Source organism: Gopherus evgoodei, unplaced genomic scaffold, assembly GCF_007399415.2.
Source record: "Gopherus evgoodei ecotype Sinaloan lineage unplaced genomic scaffold, rGopEvg1_v1.p scaffold_72_arrow_ctg1, whole genome shotgun sequence".
Lineage (NCBI taxonomy): Eukaryota > Metazoa > Chordata > Testudines > Testudinidae > Gopherus > Gopherus evgoodei.
The window spans coordinates 13328-28605 of NW_022060093.1; positions in this window are offsets into that span (position 1 = coordinate 13328).

Sequence of the window (15278 nt, forward strand, 5' to 3'; positions counted from 1 at the left end):
GTCTGTACGTTAACCTTTTACCCCCAGTCGGGGCTATTGCAGATTCTGTATTCCTTACGCCACCCGATCTTAAACCGAACTTCGCACCCCATGGGTAATCTGTACATTGTTCCCTGATCACCAGAAACTTCTACGCCTAAACGCTGTACCGTACACCTTTTTCTTCTTTGAACGTCATCTTACTAAAATGTTGACATTTGTTCGAGATCCCGGCTCCTGTTCCTTTGCAAGGCGTGTGCCTTTGCTCCGGGTTTCAGTCTGCTAATACAGCGGGGGCAGGGTGGGGGCCGATTGAGCCAGAGGCGCTTGCCTGCTGCAGACACGGATCCAAGGCTGAAGCTCGTCCCCCACAAGCTGAAGGCTTAACTGAAAACAGTTTAAGAAGTGCTCCCAACTCCGGCACTCAGCTCCTCAGCTCCCAATGGGGTCCAAACCCCAAATCGATCCTTTTTACCCTGTAGAAGCTGTAAAATCCTGTGACCAGGGCAGCTGCCTAGTAGCCGGCGCATCTGCCTGCCAGCGTGAGAGCGCGTAAGGCACTAATCCAGATAGAGGTGGCTGGGTGACAGGGACAGTAAAGAGCCAGCAGAATGGTGCAGCGGACGCGTGCTGGGCCCATAACCCAGAGGTCAATGGATCAAAACCATTTTTTGATACATGAGCACTTGTCTCTTTTCCCTCTGGGCCTTCAAGCGATCAAAACTCTCTGCTTGCCGGCCCAGCTCTGTCTGCCATGCACCTGGGCAGCAGCAGGACAGTCTCAGGAGAGCAGCTCCCACCCATTATCTCTTGTAGTGGAAAGAAAGTAGAATTGTGGTTGGACTTTTGCTATTTCTGTTCAGGGAGTCAGTGGCTGTGAGGCAACCCTTACTGATAATGGCAGGGGAAGAGTTCTCTCTTCTGCATTGATGCTGCAATTTTTTGTTGTGCCCTTTCTCTCCCCCCTTCAATGCAGGCTGGTAGGCTTGGTGGCTTGGGGATGTGGGTCAAGCCTGGTTTCTTTTGGCAGACACCTGGTTGAGAACTGGTGCTCTACGGTCTTCTCTAAACTGACCAGCCCTAATGTCTGTAGCCTCGTCTCATACTTTGGAAGCCTTTTATTTACCCCTTTCCACTGCAAAAACGACTATTTAGTCCTACTCTTTCTTTCCAACCTGCAAACCAGTTACTGATCCATGAGAGGGCTTGAGCCATCTGGAGTAGCTTATGACTGTGAGTGGCAACCTCAGGGCAAACTGTTAAGAAGTAGAGCACAATCCCCAAACTGGTTGTGTGTTCTAGACTTATGTTTCACGAAGTGTCAGGTTCTGGATGACATCCTTTTTATGACTTTTTAAAGCAAACTTGCTATTTTTGCATCATTTGAGCGTTCTGTGCAGAGGACTAGAAATGTTTCTATTAACCTGAATGTTAGATCATTTTAACACTGGCTGGAATCACAATGTTAATTTAGTTCTTATGACTTTCATAACTGATACTTCCTCTATCTCAGGACTAGCTATTAAACTGATTTTTGGACTAGGGAGATGGAATAGCAGCTTCCTCCATCCATTGCACACATCACCCTGTTATTGTGGCACTGAACCCCCAGGAGCGGTGGACCTCCCTATGGGGAGAATATCGTGGTTGAAGAGCAGCGAAGAAAAATGGTGTTGTCTGTGTTCCCATTTGGTTTGTTCTGAGTATGGTTTTGAGTCATTTGTAACTCTTTCGTCAGTTATTAGTAACATCTTATTATCAGGCCTCTGAACTGAAAGGCTGCTCTTGCAGGTTTTACCTTGTCGTTGTTTGTAGGTCAAACAGCCGCTTTCTTAGGTCTCGTCTACACTACGCATTTAAACCGAATTTAGCAGCATTAAAACGAATTAACCCTGCACCCGTTCACACAATGAAGCCCTTTATATCGATATAAAGGGCTCTTAATACCGATATCTGTACTCCTCCCCGACGAGGGGAGTAGCGCGGAAATCGGTATTGCCATGTTGGATTAGGGTTAGTGTGGCCGCAATTCGACAGTATTGGCCTCCGGGCGGTATCCCACAGTGCACCCTTGTGACCGCTCTGGAAAGCAATCTGAACTCGGATGCACTGGCCAGGTAAACAGGAAAAGCCCCGCGAACTTTTGAATTTCATTTCCTGTTTGCCCAGCATGGAGCTCTGATCAGCACAGGTGGCGATGCAGTCCCAAACCCAGAATGAGCTCCAGCATGGACCGTCTGGGAGATACTTGATCTGATCACTGTATGGAGAGACAAATCTGTTCTATCAGAGCTCTGTTACAGAAGATAAAATGACAAAGCATTTGAAAAAATCTCCAGGCTATGATAGACAGAGTCCACAGCCGGGACTCAGCACAGTGCTGTGTGACAAGCATAACGGAAAGCCAAAGAATCAAATGGACGTTCATGGAGGGAGGGAGGGGAGACTGAGGACTCCAGCGATCCCACAGTCCCCGCAGTCTTTGAAAAGCATTTGCATTCTTAGCTGAGCTCCCAATGCCTGAACAGTCAAACACATTTCCCCAGGTGTTTCAATGACCCTGGAGCTAGGCTAAGGGGTCCAATGGGCAGGGCCCCTGGAGCTAGGGTTAGGGGCCCCACAGATAGGGCCCCTTGAGCTAGGGTTGGGGGACCCATGCGTAGGGCCCCTTGACCTAGGGTAAAGGGCCCCACGGGTAGGGCCTCTGAAGCTAGGGTTAGGGGACCCAGGGGTACAGGGCCTGCAGATAGGGTTAGGGTTCCCACATGTAGGGACCCTGGAGCTAGGGTTAGGAGCCCCAGGGATGGGGCCACAGGAGCAAGGGTTGGGGGTCCCAGGGGTGGGATGCCTGGAGCTAGTGTTATGGTGTCTAGGGGTGGGGCCCCTGGAGCTAGGGTTAGCGGCCCCATGGGCAGGGCCCCTTGAGCAGGGGTTTGGATCCCCAGCAATGGGGCCTCTGGAGCTAGGGTTAGGGGTCCCAGGAGTGGGGCCCATGGAACTAGGGTTAGAGGTCCCACTGGTAGGGCCCCTGAAGCTAGAGTTAGGGACCCCAGGGGTAGGGCCCAAGCAGCTAGGGTTTGGAGCCCCAGGGATGGGACCCATGGAGCTAGGGATAGAGGTTCCAGGAGTGAGGTCCCTGGAAGTAGAGTTAGAGGCCCCATGAGTAGGGCCCCTGAAGATAGGGTTAGGCGCCCCAGGGTAAGGCCCCTGGAGCTAAGATTAGGGGTCCCACGGGTAGGTCCCCTGGAGCTAGGATTATGGGTCAAATGGGCACGAACCCAGGCGCTAAGGTTAGAGCTCCCACAGGTAGGACCTCAGGAGCTAGGGTTAGGGGCCCCATGGATAGGGACCCTGGAGCTTGGGTTAGGGATCCCAAGGGAAGGGCCTCTGGAGCTAGGGTTAGGTGCCCTATGGGCAGGGGCCCAGGAGCTAGGGTTAGGGGCCCCAGGGATGGGGCCCCTGGAGCTAGGATTAAGGTCCCCACGGGTAGGGCCCATGGAGCTAAGGTTAGGGGCCCCATGGGGAGGTCCCATAGAGCTAGGGTTAGGGTCCCCATGGGTAGGGCCCCTGGAGATAGGGTCAGGGGCCCCAGGGATGGAGCCCCTGGAGTTAGTGTCAGGGACTCTAACCCCCAGACGGCAAAGTTAGATGTCTGACTGCGAGAGAGACAGGCAACACCAGCAAGATCCAATCAAAAGCTCTTTATTGACAAGTGCACGCATCAATAGAGAGCAGCTCGTCTCCCGAGAGAACCAGCCTGCTCTTTACATCTTAGTATAAGCCTATATAGACAGTTCTATCGTGTCATAAATTATTCACTGGAGCAACCCACCCCCTTCTTTTACAACTAGAAACTAGACACCTTTAGTATACATGCATATCTAAAGTTAGAAATGTAGGGGAGTTGGAAACAAACAAAGAACAAAACCAGGGAGTGAAAACAAGGAGGCTGGGAAACTAGGGCTCTTATCAGTTCTTCGAAGGAGCTGCCCTAACACAGCACATCTGGTACTATGCCAGGAATGCAGCTTCTCGCTTATCTCACTTTTTCCCAGCGCTTGTGAGACATGCTGCTGCTTCTCAGTGTTTTCCACTCAGGAATTACCCAAAAACCTCTGTTAGCCTGACTTTGGTCAGGTTGGCATACCTGGTTTTGTCTGCAAAATCTTTATTCAGGCCTAACACTAGGGATAGGGGCCCCACGAGTATGGCTTCTGGAGCTAGGGTTAGGGGCCCAATGGGTGGGGTCCCTGAAGCTAGGGATAGGGGCCCCATGGGCAGGGCTCTTGGAGCTAGGGTTAGGGTCCCAGGGATGGGGCGCCTGAAGCTAGGGTAAGGGGTCCCAGGGGTGGGGCGACTGGAAATAAGTTTAGGGGCCCCACGGGGATGGCCCCTGCAGCTAGGGTTAGGGGCCCCAATGGTAAGGCCCCTGGAGCTAGGTTTGGGGGTCCCACAGGTAAGGATTCTGTAGCTAGGGTTAGATCCCCATGGGTTTGGCCCCTGGAGCTAGGGTTAGAAGCCGTAGGGATGGGGCCCTTGGAGCTAGGGTTAGGGGTACTGGGGGTCAGGCCCCTGGAGCTAGGGTTAGGGGCCCATGCATATGGCATCTGGAGCTAGGGTTAGGGGACGCAGGGGTAAGGCCCCTATAGCTAGGGTTAGTGGTCGCATGGGTAGGGCCTCTGGAGCTAGGGTTAGGGGCCCCACAGGAAGGGACCCTAGAGTTTGGGTTAGGGGCCCCAGGGCTGGGGCTCATGGTGCTAGGGTTAGGGGTCCTAGGGGTGGGCCCTGGAGCTAGGGATAGGGGTCCTAGTGGTGGGGTGCCTGGAGCTACGGTTAGGGGCCCCAGGGGTAGAGCCCATGGACCTAGGGTTAGGGGTCCCACGGGTTGGGACACTGGAGCTAGGGACAGGGGCCCCATGGGTAGGGCCCCTGGAAATTGGGTTAGTGGTTCCACGCATAGAGCCCCTGGAGCTAGCGTTAGGGGCCGCACGGCTAAGGCCCTTGGAGATAGGATTTGGGGCCCCAGGGACTTGGCCCTTGAGCTAGGGTTAGTGTTTGTGTGGGAGTGGCCCCTGGAGCTAGCGTTTGGGTTTCCAGGGGTGGGGTCCCTGGAGCTAGGGCTAAGGACCCCACGGGTAGGACCTCTTTAGCTAAGGTAAAAGCCCTATGGACAGGGTGCCTGGAGCAAGCATTAGGGGCCCCACGGGTAGAGCCCTTGGAACTAGGGTTAGGAGCCCCAGGTATGGGGCCCCTGGAGCTAGGGTTAGGGGATGCAGGGGTGGGGTCCCTGGAGCTTGGGTTAGGGGCCCCACGGATAGGGCCTCTGGAGATAGGGTTAGTGGCCCAAGGGGTAGGGCTCCTGGATCTTTGGTAAGGGCCCCAAGGGGTAGGGCCCCTGAAGCTAGGGTTAGGGGCCCCAGGGGTAGGGCCCCGGAAGCTAGGATTAGGGGTCCCATTGGTAGAGCCCTTGGAGCTAGGATTATAGTTCCCACGTGTAGGGCCCCTGGAGCTAGGGTTAGGGTTCCCAGGGGTGGGGCCTCTGGACCTAGTGTTAGGGGCACCACGAGGATGGCCCCTGGAGCTAAGGTAAGGTGCACCAGGGATGGGGTCCCTTGGAGCTAGGGTTAGAGGTCCCAGGAATGAGGCCCCTGGAGCAAGGGTTAGGGACCCCACTGGTACGGCTCCTGGAGCGAGGGATAGGGGCCGAATGGCTAGGGTCCCTGGAGCTAGGATTAGGGGCGTCACAGGCAGGGCCAGTGGAGCTAGGGCTAGGGGTCGGGCTCCTAGAGCTAGAGTTAGTTTTCCCATGGGTGGGGCCTCTGCAGCTAGTTTTTGGGTATCCAGGGGTGGGGCCCCTGGATCTAGGGTTAAGGGCCCCATGGGTAGGGCCCTTGGAGCTTAGGTAAGGGCCACACGGGCAGGGCCCCTGGAGTTAGGGTAAGGGGTCCCATGGGTAGCGCCCTTGGAGCTAGGGTTAGGGGAACCACGGGTAGGGCCCCTAGAGCTAGGGGAAGAAGCCCCATGAGTAGGGCCCCTAGAGCTGGGTTAGGGAAACCAGGGATGGGGCCCCTGGAGGTAGGGTTAAGGCCCCAAGGGTTAGAGCCCCTGGAGTTTCCATTAGGGGTCCCATGGGTAGGATCCCTGGAGCTAGGGGTAGGAGCCCTAGGAGTAGATCCTCTGGAGCTGGGGATATGGGCCTCAGTGGTAGGGCCCCTGGAGCTAGGGTTAAGGGTCTCACGAGTAGGGCCTCTGGAACTAGGGTTAGGGGCCCACAGGTAGGGGCCCTGCAGCTAGGGTTAGGGGTCCCACTGATAGGGCCCCTGGAGCAGGGGTTAGGGGCCCCACGGGTTGGGCCCCTGGAGCTAGCGTTAGGGGCCCCAGGGAAGAAATCCCTGGAGCTAGATTTAGGGGCCCCAGTGGTAGGCCCCTGGAACAAATGTTAGAGACCTTACAGTTAGGGCCCCTGGAGCTAGGGTTAGGGGTCCCACGGGTAGGGTCTAAGGAGTTAGGGTTAGCGGCCCAATGGGTTGGGCCCCGGGAGCTAGGGTTAGGGGCCCCAGGGGTAGAGCCCCTGTAGCTGGGGTGAGAGGTTCAAAGGGTAGGGCCTCTGGAGCTAGGGTTAGGGTCCCAATGGGTAGGGCCCCTGGAGCTATAGTTTGGGGCCCTACGAGCAGGGTCCCTAAAGCTAGGGTTAGGGGCCCCAGGGATGGGGCACCTGGAGCTAGGTTTAGGGGCCCCACGGGTATGGCCCCTGAAGCTAAGGTTATGGGCTCCAGGAGTAGGGCCCCTGGAGCTAGGGTGAGGTTTCCCAAGGGTAAGGCCCCTGGAGCTAGAGATAGGGGCTCCACGGGTAGGGCCCCTGGAGCTAGGTTCAGGGGCCCCATGGGTATAGTCCCTGGAGCTAGGGTTAGGGACCCCAATGGTAGGGCCCATGGAACTAAGTTTCAGGGTCCCACAGGTAAGGACTCTATAGCTAGGGTTAGGGGTCCCATGGGTTGGGCCCATGGAGCTACGGTTAGAGGCCGCAGGGATGGGGCCCCTGGAGTTAGAGTTAGGGGTACCAGGGGTCGGGTCCCTGGAGCTAGGGTTAGGGGCCCACGCGTATGGCATCTGGAGCTATGGTTAGGGGTCCCACAGGTAGGGGCCCTGAACTCTGCGTGAGGGGCCCCAGGGGTGGGGCTCATGGTGCTAGGGTTAGGGGTACTAGAGTTTGGCCCCTGGAGCTAGGGTCAGCAATCCTATTGGTGAGGCGCCTGGAGCTAGGGTGAGGTGCCCTACGGTTAGCGCACCTGGATCTAAGTTTAGGGGTCCCAAGGGTAGTGTCTCTGGATCTAGGGTTAGGGGCCCCATGGGTAGCGCACCTGCAGCTAGGGTTACGGGCCCCACGCGTAGGGCCCCTGGAGCTAGGTTTAGGGATACACTGGAAGGGCCCCTGAAGCTAGGGACAAGGGCTCTACTGGTAGGCCCCTGGGGCTAAGGTTAGGGGTCCCATGGGTAGGGACTTTGGTGCTAGGGTTAGGGGTCCCAGGGGAAGGGCTCCTTGAGCTAGGTAAAGGAGCTCCATATGTAGGGCCCCTGGAACCAGGGTTAAGGGCCAGATGGGTATGGCCCCTGGAACTAGGGTTAGGGGTCCAAAGGGTAAGGCCCATTGAGCTAGGGTTAGGGGCTCTAGGGATGAGGTCCCTGGAGCAAGGGTTAGGGGTCCCACCTATAGGGTCTCTGAAACTAGGGTTAGGAACCCCATGGATAGGGCCCCTGCAACTTGGGATTGGAGTCACAGAGATGGGCCCTGGAGCTAGGGTAAGGGGTCCTAGAGGTGGGACCCCTCTAGCTAGGGTTAGGCACCCCATGTGTAGGGCCCCTTGATCTAGGGTTAGGGGTCCCACGGGCAAGACCTCTGGAGCTAGGGTTAATGGCACCATAGGTAGGGGTCCTGGAGCCAGGGTTAGGGGTTCCAAGGGTTGGGCCCCTGGAGATAGGGTTCGGGCTCCCAAGGTTTGGGCCTCTGGAGCTAGGGTTAGGGGCCCCACGTGTAGGGCCCCTGGAACCAGGTTAGAGGCCCAAAGGATTGGGCCCCTGAAGCTAGGGTTAGGGGCTCCAGGAATGGGGCCCATGGAGATTGGTTTTGGGCCCCAGGGGTAGAGCCCCTGGGGCTAGAGATAGGGGCCCCAGGGGTACGGCCCATGGAGCTATGGTTAGGGATCCCAGGAGTAGGGCCCCTGGATCTAGGGTTAAGGGTCTCAGGGAAAGGGCCTCTTGAGCTAGATTTAGGGGCCCCACGGGTAGGGGCCCTGGACCTAGGGTTAGGGGTCCCACAGACAGGGACCTTGGAGCTAGGGTAAGGAGCCCCATGGGTAGGGCCCTGGAGCTAGTGTTAGAAGCCGTAGGGATCGGGATCTTGGAGCTAGGGTTAGGAACCTCATGCATAGGGCACCTGGAGCTAGGGTTCAGAGCTGCAGGGATGGGCCCCTGAAGCTAGGGTTAGGGGCCCCAGGGGAAGGGCACCTGCACCTAGGGATAGAGGCCCCATGAGTAAGGCACCTGCACCTAGGGTTAGGGTCCCAAACGAGTAGGGCCCCTGGAGCTAGGGTTAGGGGTTCCAGAGGTGGGGCCCCTGGAGTTAGGCTTACGGGGTCCACGGGTATGGCCCCTGGAGCTAGGGTTTGGGGCAGTAGTTGTAGGGGTCCTGGAGCTAGGGTAAGGGGTGCCATTGGTAGGGCCTCTGGAACTAGGGTTAGGGGCCCCATGGGTAGGGCCCCTGGAGTTGGATTTCGGGTCCCCACCCGTAGGTCTCCTGTATCTCGGGTTAGGGGCCCCAGGTATGGGGCCTCTGGAGCAAGTTTTAGGGGCACCATGGGTATGACCCCTGCAGGTAGGGTTAGGGCCCTAAGCGGCAGGATCACTGGAGTTTGGGTTAGGGGTCCCACGTGAAGGGCCTCTGGAGATTGCATTAGTGGCCTGACTGGTAGGGCCCCTGCAGCTAAGGATAGGGGCCCTACAGGTAAGGCCCCTGGAGCTAGCGTTAGGGGCCAAAGGGGTACTGCACCTGGAGCTAGTGTTAGGGGCCCCACGTGTAGGGCCTCTGGAGCTAGGGTTAGGGGTCCTATGGGTAGGGCCCCTGGAGCTATGGTTTGGGGCCCCTTGGGCAGTGTTAGGTGCCCCAGGGATGTGGCCCATGGAGCTAAGGTTAGGAGTCCCAGGGGTGGGGCCCCTAGAGCAAGGGTTAGAGATCTCACGCTTAAGGCCTCTGGAGCTAGGATTAGGGGCTCACTCATAGGGCCCCTGAAACAAGGGTTATGGGCCCCACGGGTTGGGCACCTGGAGATATTGTTCGGGGACCCAGGGATGGAGCCTCTGGAGCTAGGCTTAGGGGCCCATGGGTATGGCAACTGGAGCTAGAGTAAGGGGCACAGGGGTAGGGCCCCTGGAGCCAGGATTAGGGGCCCCACGGGTAGGAACCCTGGAGCTAGAGTTAGGGGCCCCAGTGATGGGGCCCCTGGAGCTAGGGTTAGTGTCCCCAGCTGTAAGGCTCTTTGAGCTTGGGTTAGGTGCCCCAGGGATAGCACCCCTGGAGCTAATGAAAGGGTTTCTGGTATGGGGCCCCTGGAGCTAGGGTTACGGGTTTCACGGGTATGGCCCCTAGAGTTAGTGTTAGCGGCCCCATGGGCAGGGTTCCTTGAGCTAAGTTTAGGGGCCCCACGTGTAGAGCCCCTGCAGATAGGGGATTGGGCCCTTAAGGTAGGGTTAGCGGTCCCAGGAGTGGAGCCCCAGGAGCTTGGGTTAGGGGCCTCACGGTGGAGCCCCTGGATCTAGTGTTAGGGGCACCAGGGGGAGGGACACTGGAGCTATGGTTATGGGTCCGAGGGGTGTGGCCCATGGACCTAGGTTTAGGGGCCCCACGGGTATGCCCTCAGGACTTAGGGTTAGGGACTCCAGAGTTAGGGCCCCTAGAGCTAGGGTTAGGGGTCACATGAGTAAGGCATCTCGAGTTAGGGTTAGGGGCCCACGGATAGGACCCCTGGAGCTTGATTGAGGGGCCCCACGGGTATAGACCCTGCAGCTAGGGTTAGGGTCCCCATGGGTAGGGACCCTGGAGCTATTGTTAGGGACCCCAGGTATGAGGTTCCTGGAGTTAGGGTAAGAGGTCCTAGGGCTAGGGCTCCTTGAGTTAGGGTTAGTGTAGGGCCCCTGGATCCAGAGTTAGGGGCCCGACGAGTTGGGCCCCTGGAGCTAGGGCTTGGGACCCCAGAATGGGCCCCTAGAGATAGGGATAGGGTTCCCGGTGGTGAGGCCCCTGGAGCTAGGGTTAGAGGCCCAAGGTGTAAGGTCTCTGGAGCTAGGGTTTGGGGTCCCACGGCTATGGCCCCTGGAGCTAGAGTTAGGGGAGCCAGGGATAGGGCCCATGGAGCTAGGATTAGGGGTCCCACTGCCAGGGCCTCTGTAGCAAGGGTTAGTGGTCCCACGGGTAAGGCCCATGGAGCTAGAGTTTGGTTGCCCAGGGATGGGGCCCCTGGATCAAGAGTTAGGGGACCCATGGGTATGGCCCCTAGAGCTGGGGTTAAGGGTCCCACTGGTAGGGCATCTGGAGATAGGGCTAGGGGCACCACGGGCAGGGACTCTGGAGGTAGGTATAGGGTTCACACGGGTAGGGTCCCTGGAGCTAGGGTTAGGGGATCCAGGGATGGGGCCCCTGGAGCTAAAGTTAGGGGCCCCATGGGCAGGGCCCTTGGAGCTAGGGTTTGGAGCCCTAGGCATCGGTTCCTAGGGTAAGGGGTTCCAGAGGTGGAGCCCCTGGACATAGGTTTAGAGGCTCTACGGGTTGAGCCCCTGGAGCTAGGGCTAGGGGCCCAAGTGATAGGGCCCCTGGAACAAGGGTTAGGAGTCCCACGGGTAGGGCCCGTGGAGCTAGGGTTAGGAGCCCCACGAGTAGAGTCCTTGGAGCTAGAGTTAGAGGCCCCAGGGATGGGGCCCCTGGAGCTGTAGGGTTAGGGGTCCAATGCTTAGTGCCCCTTGAGCTAGTGTTAGGGGCCGCACGGTTGGGGCCTCTTGTGCTAGGATTAGGTGTCTCAGGGGTGGGGCCCCTAGAGCTAGCATTAGTGGCCCCACATTCAGGGCCCCTGGAGCTAGAGTAAAGGATCCCACCGGTAGGGCTTCTGGAGCGAGGGTTAGAGACCTCATGGGAAGGGCCGGTGGAGCTAGGATTAGGGGCCCTCAAGGGGTAGGGCTCCTGCAGCTAGGTTTAGGGGTTAAATGGGTAGGGCCCCTGGAGCTACGGATAGGGGCCCCACAGGTAGGGCCAATGGAGTTAGGGTTCTGGGCTCCAGGGGTAGGGTCCCTGGAGCTAGGGTTACGGGCCCCAGGGATGGGGCCCCTGGAGCTAGGGTTAGTGTTCCCAGGGGTGGAGCCCCTGAAGCTAGAGATAGGGATCCCATGGGTAAGGCCTCTGGAGCAAGGGTTGGGGCAACATGAGTATGGCCCTTGGAGCTAGGGTTAGTGGCCACACAGGTAGGACCCCTGGAGCTAGGGTGAAGGGTCTCAGGGATGGGGCCCTTTGAGCTAGGTTTAGGGATCCCATGGGTATGGACCCTGGAGCTCGTGTTCAGGGCCCCAGGGGTAGGGCCCCTGGAGCTAGGGTTATTGGTACATGGGTAGGGTCACTGGAGCTATCGTTCGGGGCCCCAAGGGTAGGGCCCCTGGAGTTATAGATAGGGGCCCCACGGGTAGGGACTCTGAAGCTAGGGTAAGAGGCCCCACGGGTATGGCCCCTGGCGCTAGCGCTAGGGGCCCCAGGGGTAGGGCTCCTGGAGCAAGGATTAGAGGTTCTACGTGTAGGGTCTCTGTAGCTAGGGTTCAGGGCCCCACGGGTAGGGACCCTGGAGCCAGTGTTATGGGGCCCACTGGTAGGGCCCCTGGAGCTAGGTTTAGGGGCTCTACAGGTATGGACCCTGGAGCTAGGGTTAGGGGCCCCAGAGTTAGGGGCGCTGGAGCTAGGGTTAGGGGTCCCACGGGCATGACCTCTGGAGCTAGGGTTAGACATCCCAGGAGCGGGGCCAATCAAGCTAGAGTTAGGAATCTTACAGGTAGGGCCCCAGGAGCTAGGTATAGAGGCCCCAGGGATGGGGCCCCTGAAGCTATGCTTAGGGGTCCCAGAGTGGGGCCCCGTAGCTAGGGTTAGGGGTACGATGGGAAGGGACCCTGGAGCTAGGGTTAGGGGCCTCACGGGTAGGGACCCTGGTTCTAGGGTTAGGGGTTCCAGGGATAGGGCCCCTTGAACTTGGGTTTGGGTCCACACGTGTAAGGCCCCTGGAGCCATGGTTCTGGGCCAGACGGGTAGGGCCCCTGGAGTTAGGGTTAGAGACCACAGGGATGGGGCCCCTTGAGCTAGGGTTAGAGGTCCCATGGGTGGGGCCCCTTGAGCAAGGGTTAAGGGCCCCATGGGTATTGAAGCTGGAGCAACGGTTAGGGGTCCCACAGGAAGGGTATCTGGAGCTAGGTTTTGGGGTCTCAGGGGTAGGGCCCCTGGAGCTATGGTTAATGGCCCCACAGGTAGGGCCCCTGGAGCTAGGTTTAGGGGCACCAGGGGAAGGGCCCCTGTAGATAGGGTTAGTGGTCCCACTGGTAATGCCTCTGGAGCTATGATCAAGATCCCAAGGTTTACAGCCCCTGGAGCTAGGGTTAGCGGTTCCAGAGTAAATCCCCTGGAGCTAGGGATTGGAGCCCAATGGGTAAGGCCCCTGGAGCTAGGGTTAGGGGTTCCAGGAGTGGGGCTCCTTAGGCTAGGGTTAGGGGTCCTAGGTATAGTGCCCCTGGAGCTACGGTTAGGGGCCCCACGAGTATGGTCCATGCAGCTAGGGATTGTGGACCCAGAGATGAGGCCCTGGAGTTAGGTTTAGAGGTCCCAGAGTTGGGGCCTCTGTAGCTACTGTTACGGGCCCACGGGTAGGGCCCCTGGAGCTAGGGTCAGGGGTCCCAAGGTTAGGGCCTCTGGAGCTAGGGTTACGGGCCCCCAGGGGAATGGCCCCTTGGGCTAATTTTAAGGGTCCACAGGAAGGGTCCCTGGAGCTAGGGTTAGGGGTCCCACTGGTAAGGACTCTGGAGCTATCATTAGGGATTCAAGGGTTAGGGCCCCTGGAGCTAGTGTTAGGGATCCCAGGGGTAGAGCCGCTGTAGATATGGCTGGGAGTCCAATGCGTAGTGCCCCTGTAGCTAGGTTTCGGCACCAGACGTGTAGAGCCCTTGTATCTAAGGTTAGGGATCCCAGGGGTTGGGCCCCTGGAGCAAGAGTTATAGGCCCCACGTGCAGGGCTCCTGGAGCTAAGGTTAGGGGCCAAACGTGTAGGGCCCCTGGAGTCAGGGTTAGGGGCCCAATAGATGGGGCTTCTGAAGCTAGGGTTAGGGGCCTCAGGGTTGGGGCTCGTGGAGCTAGGGATAGGGGCCCCACTGGTAGGGTCCATGCAACTAGGGATTGTTGATGCAGAGATGGGGCCCTGGAGTTAGGGTTAGGGGTCCAGAGGTGGGGTCCCTGTAGCTATTGTTAGGGGACCACGGGTAGGGCCCCTGGAGCTAGTGTTAGGGGTCCCAAGGGTAGGATCTCTGGAGCTAGGGTTAGGGGCCTCATGGGCAGGGACCCTGGTGCTAGAGATAGGGGTCTCAGGGCTAGGGCTCCTTGAGTTAGGGTTAGTGGTCCCACGTGTAGGGTCCCTGGAACCAGGGTTAGGGGCCCTATGGGTTGGGCCCCTGGAGCTAGGGCTTGGGACACGAGGAATGGGCCCCTAGAGCTAGGGATAGGGTTCCCAGTGGTGGGGCCCCTGGAGCTAGGGTAAGGGGCCCCAAGGGTACGGACCCTGGTTCTATGATTAGGGGTTCAAGGGGCAGGGCCCTTGAAGTTATGGTTAGGGGCCGCAGTTTAGAGCCCCTGGAGCCAGGGTTAGTGGCCCCACGGGTAGGGCCCCTGGAGCTAGGGTAAGGGCCCCACGGGAAAGGCCCCTAGAGCTATGGTTAGAGATCCCAAGGATGTTGCCCCTGGACCCTGGATTAGTTGTTCCAGGGATGCGGGTTAGGGGCCCCACAGGTAGAGCCTCTGGAACTAGGGTTACGGGTCCCACGGGTTGGGCGCCTGGAGCTAGGGTTAGAAGCCCCACGGGTAGAGCCCCTGGAGCTAGAGTTATGGGCACCATGGGTAGGGCCCCTGGAGCTAGGGTTAAGTACACCACAGGTAGGGCCCTTGGAGCTAGAGTTAGGTCCCCCAGGGGAAGGGTCCATGGAGATAGGGTTAGTGGTCCACCGGAAGGGCCGCTGGAGCTAGAGTTAGGGGTCCCACTGGTAAGGCCTCTGCAGCTATTGTTAGAGGACAAAGGGGTAGGGCCCCTGGGAGCTAGGGTTAGGAGTCCCAGGGGTAGAGCCCCATGAGATATGGTTAGGGGTTCAACGCGTAGTGCCCCTGGAGCTAGAGTTAGGCGCTACCCGTGTAGAGCCCCTGTAGCTAGGGTTAGGGGTTCCGGGGGTTGGGCCCCTGGAGCAAGAGTTGTAGGTCCCACGCGTAGGGCTACTGGAACTAGGGTTAGGGGCCCCACATGTTGGGACCCTGGAGCCAGGGTTAGGGGTCCTATGGATGGGGCCCCTGAAGCTAGGGTTAGGGGACTCACGGGTTAGGGCCTTGGAGCTAGGGTTAGGGGCCCCAGGGGTCGGGCACCTTGGGTTAGGGATAGGGGTACAGCCCATGGAGCTTGGGTTAGTGGTCCCAGGGATAGGGCCCCTGGAGCTATGGTTAAGGGTCTCAGGGATAGGGCCTCTAGAGATAGATTTAGAGGCCCCAAGGGTAGGGCCCCTGGAGGTAGGGTTAGGTGTCCCACAGGTAGGGACCCTGGAGCTACGGTTAGAGATCTAAGGGGTAGGGCCCCGGGAGCTAGGTTTAGGTTCCCCAAGTGTAGGGCGCATGGAGCCAGGGTTAGTGGCCTCACGGGAAGGGCCCCTGGAGAGTACGAGTTGGGCCCCTGGAACGAAGATAAGAGTCCCACGGGTAGGGCCCCTTGAGCTAGGGTTAGGGGCCCCAAGCGTAAGGCCCCTGGAGCCAGGGTTAGTGGCCTCACGGGTATGGCCCCTGGAGCTAGGGTTAGAGGCCGCAGGGATGGGGTCCCTGGAGGTAGACTTAGGGGTGCCAGGCGTGGGGACCCTTGAGCTAGGGTTAGGGGCCCAGGGGTGGGGCACCTGGAACTATGATTAATGGTCCCATGTGTAGGGCCCATGGAGCAAGGGTTATGGGCCCCACGGTAGGGTCCCTGGATCTAGGGTTAATGGCC